The 13,445-nt window shown below is 43.9% G+C and overlaps 15 non-coding genes and 1 pseudogene across 15 annotated transcripts; all 16 read right to left on the bottom strand.

The window, feature by feature from the left end:
- Positions 1-469: 469 nt before the first annotated feature.
- LOC142512780 (5S ribosomal RNA) lies at positions 470-587 on the bottom strand (annotated as a pseudogene).
- A 686-nt stretch (positions 588-1,273) lies between these two features.
- Positions 1,274-1,392, bottom strand: LOC142508880 (5S ribosomal RNA). Its single transcript, XR_012807080.1, has one exon. It is a non-coding gene; the product is annotated as a 5S ribosomal RNA (ribosomal RNA).
- A 683-nt stretch (positions 1,393-2,075) lies between these two features.
- LOC142506288 (5S ribosomal RNA) lies at positions 2,076-2,194 on the bottom strand. The gene has a single exon (XR_012804583.1). It is a non-coding gene; the product is annotated as a 5S ribosomal RNA (ribosomal RNA).
- A 683-nt stretch (positions 2,195-2,877) lies between these two features.
- On the bottom strand, positions 2,878-2,996 carry LOC142516101 (5S ribosomal RNA). The gene has a single exon (XR_012811914.1). It is a non-coding gene; the product is annotated as a 5S ribosomal RNA (ribosomal RNA).
- Positions 2,997-3,680: 684 nt separating this feature from the next.
- LOC142513107 (5S ribosomal RNA) lies at positions 3,681-3,799 on the bottom strand. Its single transcript, XR_012809070.1, has one exon. It is a non-coding gene; the product is annotated as a 5S ribosomal RNA (ribosomal RNA).
- A 684-nt stretch (positions 3,800-4,483) lies between these two features.
- On the bottom strand, positions 4,484-4,602 carry LOC142507890 (5S ribosomal RNA). Its single transcript, XR_012806130.1, has one exon. It is a non-coding gene; the product is annotated as a 5S ribosomal RNA (ribosomal RNA).
- Positions 4,603-5,283: 681 nt separating this feature from the next.
- Positions 5,284-5,402, bottom strand: LOC142509516 (5S ribosomal RNA). The gene has a single exon (XR_012807686.1). It is a non-coding gene; the product is annotated as a 5S ribosomal RNA (ribosomal RNA).
- A 683-nt stretch (positions 5,403-6,085) lies between these two features.
- LOC142506289 (5S ribosomal RNA) lies at positions 6,086-6,204 on the bottom strand. The gene has a single exon (XR_012804584.1). It is a non-coding gene; the product is annotated as a 5S ribosomal RNA (ribosomal RNA).
- Positions 6,205-6,888: 684 nt separating this feature from the next.
- On the bottom strand, positions 6,889-7,007 carry LOC142509292 (5S ribosomal RNA). The gene has a single exon (XR_012807474.1). It is a non-coding gene; the product is annotated as a 5S ribosomal RNA (ribosomal RNA).
- A 681-nt stretch (positions 7,008-7,688) lies between these two features.
- Positions 7,689-7,807, bottom strand: LOC142509407 (5S ribosomal RNA). The gene has a single exon (XR_012807582.1). It is a non-coding gene; the product is annotated as a 5S ribosomal RNA (ribosomal RNA).
- A 685-nt stretch (positions 7,808-8,492) lies between these two features.
- Positions 8,493-8,611, bottom strand: LOC142509559 (5S ribosomal RNA). Its single transcript, XR_012807727.1, has one exon. It is a non-coding gene; the product is annotated as a 5S ribosomal RNA (ribosomal RNA).
- A 677-nt stretch (positions 8,612-9,288) lies between these two features.
- Positions 9,289-9,407, bottom strand: LOC142506436 (5S ribosomal RNA). The gene has a single exon (XR_012804730.1). It is a non-coding gene; the product is annotated as a 5S ribosomal RNA (ribosomal RNA).
- A 581-nt stretch (positions 9,408-9,988) lies between these two features.
- On the bottom strand, positions 9,989-10,107 carry LOC142506272 (5S ribosomal RNA). The gene has a single exon (XR_012804568.1). It is a non-coding gene; the product is annotated as a 5S ribosomal RNA (ribosomal RNA).
- A 422-nt stretch (positions 10,108-10,529) lies between these two features.
- Positions 10,530-10,648, bottom strand: LOC142510006 (5S ribosomal RNA). Its single transcript, XR_012808148.1, has one exon. It is a non-coding gene; the product is annotated as a 5S ribosomal RNA (ribosomal RNA).
- Positions 10,649-12,104: 1,456 nt separating this feature from the next.
- LOC142514267 (5S ribosomal RNA) lies at positions 12,105-12,223 on the bottom strand. Its single transcript, XR_012810169.1, has one exon. It is a non-coding gene; the product is annotated as a 5S ribosomal RNA (ribosomal RNA).
- A 679-nt stretch (positions 12,224-12,902) lies between these two features.
- Positions 12,903-13,021, bottom strand: LOC142507720 (5S ribosomal RNA). The gene has a single exon (XR_012805968.1). It is a non-coding gene; the product is annotated as a 5S ribosomal RNA (ribosomal RNA).
- Positions 13,022-13,445: the final 424 nt, after the last annotated feature.

The following is a 13,445-nucleotide window of genomic DNA, read 5'->3' on the forward strand; positions in this document are numbered from 1 at the left end:
ATAATTATTTTTAATGAGTTAACCGTCTCCGAGTAATCTGCGTCATACCCTTTCGCACAGAACCGGATCACGACAACAAACTCGATAAATGTTCCCAGAAAATAGAAAAAAAAATAGAAGAAGAAAATAACGAATGTAAAGCTATTATTATGCTTGGGATCGATAAATGGAACCAGAATCGATTTTCGAACTTCCTAAGCGGATTTCTCGAGGAAACGAAAGCTTAACAGAAGCGTTAAATCACAAATTAGAGGGTCATAGAGAAGGATTTCGGTAAACTCTCAGCTCATTGCGTAGTTATGAGTCTCGTCCGTTTGCCCGTTTACAATCAAATTAGCCTACAATTTTGTCCAATCTGGCAGTGCCCGAGCTACTTTCATTTCACATGTCTTATCTAGTCCTGATCGAGATTCAATGATTTGAGCCGAAAATCGTCTGTCACAAGTATCAAAATAGAAAAACACGAAAAGGGGTGCAACACGAGGACTTCCCAAGGGGTCACCCATCACTAGTATGCTCTCGCCCAAGCACGCTTAACTTCGGAAGTTCTGATGGGTCCGTGCATTATTGCTGGTATGATCGCACACCCGACAATTGAGTGGGATGTTTATTCTTATATCCCTCGAGTACGTGTGGAGGGGCGGCGATGGACAACACGCGGCACTGCTCTCGCCCAATCATACCATGAAGTTAAGCGTTCTGGCGCGATGGCAGAGCTAGGATGGGTGACCTCCCTGGAAAGACCTCGTGTCGCGACCGGTTTACGTAAATTATGGTTAAAACAGTCGAAATAATTGTTTTTAATGAGTTAACCGTCTCCGAAGTAATCTGCGTCATACCCTTCCGCACAGAACCGGCTCACGACAACAAAAATCGATAAATGTTCCCAGAAATAGAAAAAAAAATAAGAAGAAGAAATAACGAATGTAAAGCTATTATTATGCCTGGGATACGATAAAATGGAACCGGAATCGAATTTCGAACTTCCTAAGCGGATTTCTCGAGGAAACGAAAGCTTAACAGAAGCGTTAAATCGCAAATTAGAGGGTCTTATAGAAGGAATTCGGCTAAAATCTCGTCAAGCTCATTGCGTAGTAATGAGTCTCGTCCTGTTTGCCCGTTTACAATCAAATTAGCCTACAATTTTGTCCAAATCCGGCAGTGCCCGGGCTACTTTCATTTCACATGTCTTATCTGGTCCCGATCGAGATTCAGATGATTTGAGCCGAAAATCGTCTGTCAACAAGTAATCAAAAATAGAAAAACACGAAAAAGGGTGCAACACGAGGACTTCCCAGGGAGTCACCCATCCTAGTACTGCTCTCGCCCAAGCACGCTTAACTTCGGAGTTCTGATGGGATCCGGTGCATTAGTGCTGGTATGATCGCACCCGACATTGAGTGGGATGTTTATTCTTATATCCCTCGAGTACGTGTGGAGCGGGCGGCGATGGACAACATGCGGCACTGCTCTCGCCCAATCATAACCACGAAGTTAAGCATTCTGGCGCGATGGCAGAGCTAGGATGGGTGACCTCCCTGGGAAGACCTCGTGTCGCGATCGTTTACGTAAATTATGGATAAAACAGTCTAAATAATTGTTTTTAATTAGTTAACCGTCTCCGGAGTAATCTGCGTTATACCCTTCCGCACAGAACCGGCTGACGACAACAAAAATCGATAAATGTTCACAGAAAATAGAATAAAAATAAGAAGAAGGAAATAACGAATGTAAAGCTATTATTAAGTCTGGGATACGATAAAATGGAACCGAAATCGAATTTCGAACTTCCTAAGCGGATTTCTCGAGGAAACGAAAGCTTAACAGAAGCGGTAAATCGCAAATTAGAGGGTCTTAGAGAAGGAATTCGGCTAAAATCTCGTCAGCTCATTGCGTAGTAATGAGTCTCGTCCGTTTGCCCGTTTACAATCAAATTAGCCTACAATTTTGTCCAAATCCGGCAGTGCCCGAGCTACTTTCATTTCACATGTCTTATCTGGTCCCGATCGATATTCAGATGATTTGAGCCGAAAATCGTCTGTCACCAAGTAATCAAAAATAGAAAAACACGAAATAAGGTGCAAAACGAGGACTTCCCAGGGGGTGACCCATCCTAGTACTGCTCTAGTCCAAGCACGCTTAACTTCGGAGTTCTGATGGAATCCGGTGCATTAGTGCTGGTATGATCGCACCCGACATTGAGTGGGATGTTTATTCTTATATCCCTCGAGTACGTGTGGAGCGGGCGGCGATGGACAACACGCGGCACTGCTCTCGCCCAATCATAACCATGAAGTTAAGCGTTCTGGCGCGATGGTAGAGCTAGGATGGGTGACCTCCCTGGGAAGACCTCGTGTCGCGACCGGTTACGTAAATTATGGTTAAAACAGTCGAAATAATTTTTTTTAATGAGTTAACCGTCTCCGGAGTAATCTGCGTCATACCCTTCCGCACAGAACCGGCTCACGACAACAAAAATCGATAAATGTTCCCAGAAAATAGAAAAAAAATTATGAAGAAGGAAATAACGAATGTAAAGCTATTATTATGCCTGGGATACGATAAAATGGAACCGGAATCGAATTTCGAACTTCCTAAGCGGATTTCTCGAGGAAACGAAAGCTTAACAGAAGCGGTAAATCGCAAATTAGAGGGTCTTAGAGAAGGAATTCGGCTAAAATCTCGTCAGCTCATTGCGTAGTAATGAGTCTAGTCCGTTTGCCCGTTTACAATCAAATTAGCCTACAATTTTGTCCAAATCCGGCAGTGCCCGAGCTACTTCATTTCACATGTCTTATCTGGTCCCGATCGAGATTCAGATGATTTGAGCCGAAAATCGTCTGTCAACAAGTAATCAAAAATAGAAAAACACGAAAAGGTGTGCAACACGAGGACATCCCAGGGGGTCACCCATCCAAGTACTGCTCTCGCACAAGCACGCTTAACTTCGGAGTTCTGATGGGATCCGGTGCATTAGTGCTGGTATGATCGCACCCGACATTGAGTGGGATGTTTATTCTTATATCCCTCGAGTACGTGTGGAGCGGGCGGCGATGGACAACACGCGGCACTGCTCTCGCCCAATCATAACCATGAAGTTAAGCGTTCTAGCTCGATGGCAGAGCTAGGATGGGTGACCTCCCTGGGAAGACCTCGTGTCGCGATCGTTTACGTAAATTATGGATAAAACAGTCGAAATAATTGTTTTTAATGAGTTAACCGTCTCCGGAGTAATCTGCGTCATACCCTTCCGCACAGAACCGGCTCACGACAACAAAAATCGATAAATGTTCCCAGAAAATAGAAAAAAAAATAAGAAGAAGGAAATAACGAATGTAAAGCTATTATTATGCCTGGGATACGATAAAATGGAACCGGAATCGAATTTCGAACTTCCTAAGAGGATTTCTCGAGGAAACGAAAGCTTAACAGAAGCGTTAAATCGCAAATTAGAGGGTCTTAGAGAAGGAATTCGGCTAAAATCTCGTCAACTCATTGCGTAGTAATGAGTCTCGTCCGTTTGCTCGTTTACAATCTAATAAGCCTACAATTTTGTCCAAATCCGGCAGTGCCCGAGCTACTTTCATTTCACATGTTTTATCTGGTCCCGATCGAGATTCAGATTATTTGAGCCGAAAATCGTCTGTCAACAAGTAATCAAAAATAGAAAAACACGAAAAGGGGTGCAACACGAGGACTTCCAAGGAGGTCACCCATCCTAGTACTGCTCTCGCCCAAGCACGCTTAACTTCGGAGTTCTGATGGGATCCGGTACATTAGTGCTGGTATGATCGCACACGACATTGAGTGGGATGTTTATTCTTATATCCCTCGAGTACGTGTGGAGTGGGCGGCGATGGACAACACGCGGCACTGCTCTCGCCCAATCATAACCATGAAGTTAAGCGTTCTGGCGCAATGGCAGAGGTAGGATGGGTGACCTCCCTGGGAAGACCTCGTGTCGCGATCGTTTACGTAAATTATGGATAAAACAGTCGAAATAATTATTTTTAATGAGTTAACCGTCTCCGGAGTAATCTGCGTCATACCCTTTCGCACAGAACCGGCTCACGACAACAAAACTCGATAAATGTTCCCAGAAAATAGAAAAAAAAATAAGAAGAAGAAAATAACGAATGTAAAGCTATTATTATGCTTGGGATACGATAAAATGGAACCAGAATCGATTTTCGAACTTCCTAAGCGGATTTCTCGAGGAAACGAAAGCTTAACAGAAGCGTTAAATCGCAAATTAGAGGGTCATAGAGAAGGAATTCGGGTAAAATCTCGTCAGCTCATTGCGTAGTTATGAGTCTCGTCCGTTTGCCCGTTTACAATCAAATTAGCCTACAATTTTGTCCAAATCTGGCAGTGCCCGAGCTACTTTCATTTCACATGTCTTATCTGGTCCTGATCGAGATTCAGATGATTTGAGCCGAAAATCGTCTGTCAACAAGTAATCAAAAATAGAAAAACACGAAAAGGGGTGCAACACGAGGACTTCCCAAGGGGTCACCCATCCTAGTACTGCTCTCGCCAAAGCACGCTTAACTTCGGAGTTCTGATGGGTTCCGATGCATTATTGCTGGTATGATCGCACCGAACAAGAGTGGGATGTTTATTCTTATATCCCTCGAGTACGTGTGGAGCAGGCGGCGATGGACAACACGCGGCACTGCTCTCGCCCAATCATAACCATGAAGTTAAGCGTTCTGGCGCGATGGCAGAGCTAGGATGGGTGACCTCCCTGGAAAGACCTCGTTTTGCGATCGGTTACGTAAATTATGGTTAAAAAAGTCGAAATAATTGTTTTTAATGAGTTAACCGTCTCCGAAGTAATCTGCGTCATACCCTTTCGCACAGAACCGGCTCACGACAACAAAAATCGATAAATGTTCCCAGAAAATAGAAAAAAAATAAGAAGAAGGAAATAACGAATGTAAAGCTATTATTATGCCTGGGATACGATAAAATGGAACCGGAATCGAATTTTGAACTTCCTAATCGGATTTCTCGAGGAAACGAAAGCTTAACAGAAGCGTTAAATCGCAAATTAGAGGGTCTTATAGAAGGAATTCGGCTAAAATCTCGTCAACTCATTGCGTAGTAATGAGTCTCGTCTGTTTGCCCGTTTACAATCAAATTAGCCTACAATTTTGTCCAAATTCGGCAGTGCCCGGGCTACTTTCATTTCACATGTCTTATCTCGTCCCGATCGAGATTCAGATGATTTGAGCCGAAAATCGTCTGTCAACAAGTAATCAAAAATGAAAAACACTAAAAAGGGAGCAACACGAGGACTTCCCAAGGGGTCACCCATCCTAGTACTGCTCTCGCCCAAGCACGCTTAACTTCGGAGTTCTGATGGGATCCGGTGCATTAGTGCTGGTATGATCGCACCCGACATTGAGTGGGATGTTTATTCTTATATCCCTCGAGTACGTGTGGAGCGGGCGGCGATGGACAACATGCGGCACTGCTCTCGCCCAATCATAACCACGAAGTTAAGCATTCTGGCGCGATGGCAGAGCTAGGATGGGTGACCTCTCTGGGAAGACCTCGTGTCGCGATCGTTTACGTAAATTATGGATAAAACAGTCTAAATAATTGTTTTTAATTAGTTAACCGTCTCCGGAGTAATCTGCGTTATACCCTTCCGCACAGAACCGGCTGACGACAACAAAAATCGATAAATGTTCCCAGAAAATAGAATAAAAATAAGAAGAAGGAAATAACGAATGTAAAGCTATTATTAAGTCTGGGATACGATAAAATGGAACCGAAATCGAATTTCGAACTTCCTAAGCGGATTTCTCGAGGAAACGAAAGCTTAACAGAAGCGGTAAATCGCAAATTAGAGGGTCTTAGAGAAGGAATTCGGCTAAAATCTCGTCAGCTCATTGCGTAGTAATGAGTCTCGTCCGTTTGCCCGTTTACAATCAAATTAGCCTACAATTTTGTCAAAATCCGGCAGTGCCCGAGCTACTTTCATTTCACATGTCTTATCTGGTCCCGATCGATATTCAGATGATTTGAGCCGAAAATCGTCTGTCACCAAGTAATCAAAAATAGAAAAACACGAAAAAAGGTGCAAAACGAGGACTTCCCAGGGGGTGACCCATCCTAGTACTGCTCTAGTCCAAGCACGCTTAACTTCGGAGTTCTGATGGAATCCGGTGCATTAGTGCTGGTATGATCGCACCCGACATTGAGTGGGATGTTTATTCTTATATCCCTCGAGTACGTGTGGAGCGGGCGGCGATGGACAACACGCGGCACTGCTCTCGCCCAATCATAACCATGAAGTTAAGCGTTCTGGCGCGATGGTAGAGCTAGGATGGGTGACCTCCCTGGGAAGACCTCGTGTCACGACCGGTTACGTAAATTATGGTTAAAACAGTCGAAATAATTTTTTTTAATGAGTTAACCGTCTCCGGAGTAATCTGCGTCATACCCTTCCGCACAGAACCGGCTCACGACAACAAAAATCGATAAATGTTCCCAGAAAATAGAAAAAAAATTATGAAGAAGGAAATAACGAATGTAAAGCTATTATTATGCCTGGGATACGATAAAATGGAACCGGAATCGAATTTCGAACTTCCTAAGCGGATTTCTCGAGGAAACGAAAGCTTAACAGAAGCGGTAAATCGCAAATTAGAGGGTCTTAGAGAAGGAATTCGGCTAAAATCTCGTCAGCTCATTGCGTAGTAATGAGTCTAGTCCGTTTGCCCGTTTACAATCAAATTAGCCTACAATTTTGTCCAAATCCGGCAGTGCCCGAGCTACTTTCATTTCACATGTCTTATCTGGTCCCGATCGAGATTCAGATGATTTGAGCCGAAAATCGTCTGTCAACAAGTAATCAAAAATAGAAAAACACGAAAAGGTGTGCAACACGAGGACATCCCAGGGTATCACCCATCCAAGTACTGCTCTCGCACAAGCACGCTTAACTTCGGAGTTCTGATGGGATCCGGTGCATTAGTGCTGGTATGATCGCACCCGACATTGAGTGGGATGTTTATTCTTATATCCCTCGAGTACGTGTGGAGCGGGCGGCGATGGACGACACGCGGCACTGCTCTCGCCCAATCATAACCATGAAGTTAAGCGTTCTAGCTCGATGGCAGAGCTAGGATGGGTGACCTCCCTGGGAAGTCCTCGTGTCGCGATCGTTTACGTAAATTATGGATAAAACAGTCGAAATAATTATTTTTAATGAGTTAACCGTCTCCGGAGTAATCTGCGTCATACCCTTTCGCACAGAACCGGCTCACGACAACAAAACTCGATAAATGTTCCCTGAAAATAGAAAAAAAAATAAGAAGAAGAAATAACGAATGTAAAGCTATTATTATGCTGGGATACGATAAAATGGAACCAGAATCGATTTCGAACTTCCTAAGCGGATTTCTCGAGGAAACGAAAGCTTAACAGAAGCGTTAAATCGCAAATTAGAGGGTCATAGAGAAGGAATTCGGGTAAAATCTCGTCAGCTCATTGCGTAGTTATGAGTCTCGTCCGTTTGCCCGTTTACAATCAAATTAGCCTACAATTTTGTCCAAATCTGGCAGTGCCCGAGCTACTTTCATTTCACATGTCTTATCTGGTCCTGATCGAGATTCAGATGATTTGAGCCGAAAATCGTCTGTCAACAAGTAATCAAAAATAGAAAAACACGAAAAGGGGTGCAACACGAGGACTTCCCAGGGGGTCACCCATCCTAGTACTGCTCTCGCCCAAGCAAGCTTAACTTCGGAGTTCTGATGGGATCCGATGCATTAGTGCTGTTTTGATCTCACTCGATATTGATTAGGATGTTTATTCTTATATCCCTCGAGTACGTGTGGTGCGGGCGGCGATGGACAAAACGCGGCACTGCTATCGCCCAATCAGAACCATGAAGTTAAGCGTTCTGGCGCGATGGCAGAGCTAGGATGGGTGACCTCCCTGGTAAGTCCTCGTGTCGCGACCGTTTACGTAAATTATGGCTAAAACAGTCGAAATAATTGTTTTTAATGAGTTAACCGTCTCTGGAGTAATCTGCGTCATACCCTTCCGCATAGAACCGGCTCACGACAACAAAAATCGATAAATGTTCCCAGAAAATAGAAAAAAAAATAAGAAGAAAGAAATAACGAATGTAAAGCTATTATTATGCCTGGGATACGATAAAATGGAACCGGAATCGAATTTCGAACTTCCTAAGCGGATTTCTCGAGGAAACGAAAGCTTAACAGAAGCGTTAAATCGCAAATTAGAGGGTCTTAGAGAAGGAATTCGGCTAAAATCTCGTCAGCTCATTGCGTAGTAATGAGTGTCATCCGTTTGCCCGTTTACAATCAAATTAGCCTACAATTTTGTCCAAATCCGGCCGTGCCCGAGCTACTTTCATTTCACATGTTTTATCTGGTCCCGATCGAGATTCAGATGATTTGAGCCGAAAATCGTCTGTCAACAAAATAATCAAAAATAGAAAAACACGAAAAGAGGTGCAACACGAGGACTTCCCAGGGAGTCGCTCCTTCTAGTACTGGTCTCGCCCAAGCACGCTTAACTTCGGAGTTCTGATGGGATCCGGTGCATTAGTGCTGGTATGATCGCTGCCGACATTGAGTGGGATGTTTATTCTTATATGCCCTCGAGTACGTGTGGAGCGGGCGGCGATGGACAACACGCGGCACTGCTCTCGCCCAATCAAAACCATGAAGTTAAGCGTTCTGGCGCGATGGCAGAGCTAGGATAGGTGACCTCCTTGAGAAGTCTTCGTGTCGCGACCGTTTAAGGAAATTATGGATAAAACAGTCGAAATAATTGTTTTTAATGAGTTAACCGTCTCCGGAGTAATCTGCGTCATACCCTTCCGCACAGAACAGGCTCATGACAACAAAAATCGCTAAATATTCCCAAAAAATAGAAAAAAAATGGGAAGAAGAAAATATCGAATGTAAATCTATTATTATGCCTGAGATACGATAAAATGGAACCAAAATCGAATTTCAAACTTCCTAAGTGGATTTCTCGAGGAAACAGAAGCGGTAAATCGCAAATTACAGGGTCTTAGAAAAAGAATTCGGATAAAATCTCGCCGCCTCATTGCGCAGTAATGAGTCTCGTTCGTTTGCCCGTTTACAATCAAATTAGCCTACAATTTTGTCCAAATCTAGCAGTGCACGAGCTACGTTGATTTCACATGTCTTATGTGGTCCCGATCGAGATTTAGATGATTTGAGCCGAAAATCATCTGTGAACAAGTAATCAATCAAAAATTTAAAAACACGAAAAGGGGTGCAACACGAGAACTTTCCAGGGGGTCACCTAACCTAGTACTGCTCTCGCCCAAGCACGCTTAACTTCGGAGTTCCGATGGGATCCGGTGCATTAGTGATGGTATGATCACACCCGATATTGAGTGGGATGTTTATTCTAATATCCCTTTTGTACGTGTCGAGCGGGCGGCGATGGACAACACGCGGCACTGTTCTCGCCCAATTAGAACCAAGAAGTTAAGCGTTCTAGCGCGATGGCAGAGCTAGGATGAATTACCTCCCTGGGAAGTCCTCGTGTCGCGATCGTTTACGTAAATTATAGCTAAAACAGTCGAAATAATTGTTTTTAATGAGTCAACAGTCTCCGGAGTAATCTGCTTCATACACTTCCGGATAGAACCGGCTCACGACAACAAAAATCGCTAAATGTTCCCAGAAAATAGAAAAAAAAATAAGAAGGAGAAAAGAGCGAATGTAAAGCTATTATTATGCCTGGGATACGATAAAATGGAACCGGAATCGAATTTCAAACTTTCTAAACGGATTTTTTGAGAAAACAGAAGCTTAACAGAAGCGGAAAATCGCAATTTTTCAGAATCCGGCAGTGCCCGAGCTACGTTGATTTCACATGTCTTATCTGGTCCCGATCGTGATTCAGATGATTTGAGCCGAAAATCGTCTGTAAACAAGTAATCAAAAATAGAAAAACACGAAAAGGGGTGCAACACGAGGACTTCCAAGGGGGTCACCCGTCCTAGTACTGCTATCGCCCAAGCACGCTTAACCTCGGAGTTCCGATGGGATCCGGTGTATTAGTGCTGGTATGATCGCACCCGACATTGAGTGGGATGTTTATTCTTATATCCCTCGTACGTGTGGAGCGTGCGGCGATGGACAACACGCAGCACTGCTCTCGCCCAATCAGAACCATGAAGTTAAGCGTTCTGGCGAACCGGAATCGAATTTCGAACTTCCTAAGCGGATTTCTCGAGGAAACGGAAGCTTAACAGAAGCGGAAAATCGCAAATTAGAGGGTCTTAGAGAAGGAATTCGGCTAAAATCTCGCCAGCTTATTGCGGAGTAATGAGTAACGTTCGTTTGCCCGTTTACAATCAAATTAGGCTACAATTTTGTCCAAATCCGGCAGTGCCCGGGCTACGTTGATTTCACATATCTTATCTGGTTCGATCGAGATTCAGAAGATTTTAGCCAAAAATCGCCTATTACAAATTAATCAAAAATAGAAAAACACGAAAAAAGGTGTAACACGAGAACTTCCCAGGGGGTCACCCTTCCTAGTATTGCACTCGCCCAAGCATGCTTAACTTCAGAGTTCTGATGGGATCCGGTGCAGTAGTGCTGGTATGATCGCTCCCGACGTTAAGTGGGATTTTTATCCTTATATCCCTCGAGTACGTGTGGCGCGGGCGGTGATGGACAACACGCGGCACTGCTCTCGCCCAATCAGAACCATGAAGTTAAGCGTTCTGGCGCGATGGCAGAGCTAGGATGGGTGACCTCCCTGGAAAGTCCTCGTGTCGCGACCGTTTACGTAAATTATAGCTAAAACAGTCGAAATAATTATTTTTAATGAGTTAACCGTCTCCGAAGTAATCTGCATCATAACCTTCCGCACAGAACCGGCTCACGACAGCAAAAATCGCTAATTGTTTCCAGAAAATAGAAAAAAAATAAGAAGAAGAAAGTAGCGAATGTAAAGCTATTATTTTGCCTGAGATACGATAAAATGGGACCGGAATCGAATTTCTGACTTCCTAAGTGGATTTCTCGAGAAAACGGAAGCTTAACAGAAGCGGAAAATCGCAAATTAGAGGGTCTTAGAGAAAGAATTCGGCTAAAATCTCGCCAGCTCATTACGGAGAAATGAGTAATGTTCGTTTCCCCGTTTACAATCAAATTAGGCTACAATTTTGTCCAAATCCGGCATTGCCCGAGCTACGTTGATTTCACATATCTTATCTGGTCCTATCGAGATTCAGAAGATTTGAGCCAAAAATCGTCTTTTACAAGTTAATCAAAAATAGAAAAACACGAAAAGAGGTGTAACACTAGTACTGCACTTTCCCAAGCACGCTTAACTTCAGAGTTCTGATGGGATCCGGTGCATTAGTGCTGGTATGACCGCTCCCGACATTAAGTGGGATGTTTCTTCTTGTATCCCTCGAGTACGTGTGGCGCGGACGGCGATGGACAACACGCGGCACTGCTCTCGCCCAATCAGAACCAGGAAGTTAAGCGTTCTGGCGCGATGGCAGAGGTAGGATGGGTGACCGCCCTGGAAAGTTCTCGTGTCACGACCGTTTACGTAAATTATGGATAAAACAGTCGAAATAATTGTTTTTAATGAGTTAACCATCTCCGGAGTAATATGGGTCATACCCTTCTGCACAGAACGTGCTCAAGACAACAAATATCGGTAAATATTCCCAGAAAATAGAAAAAAAAATTAGAAGAAGAAAATAGCGAATGTAAAGCTATTATTATGCCTGTGATACGATAAAATGGAACCGGAATCGAATTTCGGACTTCGTAAGCGGATTTCTGGAGGAAACGGAAGCTTAACAGAAGCGGAAAATCGCAAATAAGAGGGTCTTAGAGATGGAATTCGGCCAAAATCTCGCCAGCTCATTGCAGAGTAATAAGTCTCGTCGTTTTCCCGTTTACAATAAAATTAGGCTTCAATTTTGTCCAAATCCTGCAGTGCCCGAGCTACGTTGATTTCACATGTCTTATCTGGTCCCGATCGTGATTCAGATGATTTGAGCCGAAAATCATCTGTCAACAAGTAATCAAAAATAGAAAAACACGAAAAGGGTGCAACACGAGGACTTCCAAGGGGGTCGCCCACCCTAGTACTGCTCTCGCCCAAGCACGCTTAACTTCGGAGTTCTGATGGGATCCGATGCATTAGTGCTGGTATGATCACACCCGACATTGAGTGGGATGTTTATTCTTATATCCCTCGAGTACGTGTGGAGCGGGCGGCGATGGACAACACGCGACACTGTTCTCGCCCAATCAGAACCATGAAGTTAAGCGTTCTGGTGCGATGCCAGAGCTTGGATGGGTGACCTCCCTGGGAAGTCCTTGTGTCGCGACCGTTTACGTAAATTATGGATAAAACTGTCGAAATAATTTTTTTAATGATTTAACCGTCTCCGGAGTAATATGCGTTACCCTTCCGCACAGAACCTGCTCAAGACAACAAAAATCGCTAAATGTTCTCAGAAAATATTAAAAAAATTAGAAGAAGAAAATAGCGAATGTAAAGCTATTATTATGCCTGGGATACGATAAAATGGAACCGGAATCGAATTTCGGACTTCCTAAGCGGATTTCTCGAGGAAACAGAAGCTTAACATAAGCGGTAAATAGCAAATTAGAGGGTTTTAGAGAAGGAATTCGGCAAAATCTCGCCAGCTCATTGCGGAGTAATGAGTCTCGTTCGTTTGCCCGTTTACAATCAAATTAGCCTGCAATTTTGTCCAAATCCGGCAGTGCCCGAGCTACGTTGATTTCACATGTCTTATCTGGTCCCGATCGAGATTCAGATGATTTGAGCCGAAAATCGTCTGTGAACAAATAATCAAAAATAGAAAAACACGGAAAGAGGTGGAACACGAGGACTTCACAGGGGGTCGCCCATCCTAGTACTGGTCTCGCCCAAGCACGCTTAACTTCGGAGTTCTGATGGGATCCGGTGCATTAGTGCTGGTATGATCGCTCTGGACATTGAGTGGGATGTTTATTCTTATATCCCTCGAGTACGTGTAGAGCGGGCGGCGATGGACAACACGCGACACTGCTCTCGCCCAATCAGAACCATGAAGTTAAGCGTTCTGGCGCGATGGCAGAGCTAGGATGGGTGACCTCCCTGGGAAGTCCTCGTGTCGCGGCCGTTTACGTAAATTATAGCTAAAACAGTCGAAATAATTGTTTTTAATGAGTTAACCGTCTCCGGAGTAATCTGCGTCATACCCTTTTCCGCACGGAACCGGCTCACGACAACAAAAATCGCTAAATGTTCCCAAAAAATAGAAAAAAAAATAAGAAGAAGAAAATAGCGAATGTAAAGCTATTATTATGCCTGGGATACGATAAAATTGAACCGGAATCGAATTTCGAATTTTCTAAGCGGATTTCTTGAGGAAA

This window comes from Primulina tabacum, chromosome 10, assembly GCF_025594145.1.
Source record: "Primulina tabacum isolate GXHZ01 chromosome 10, ASM2559414v2, whole genome shotgun sequence".
NCBI lineage: Eukaryota > Viridiplantae > Streptophyta > Magnoliopsida > Lamiales > Gesneriaceae > Primulina > Primulina tabacum.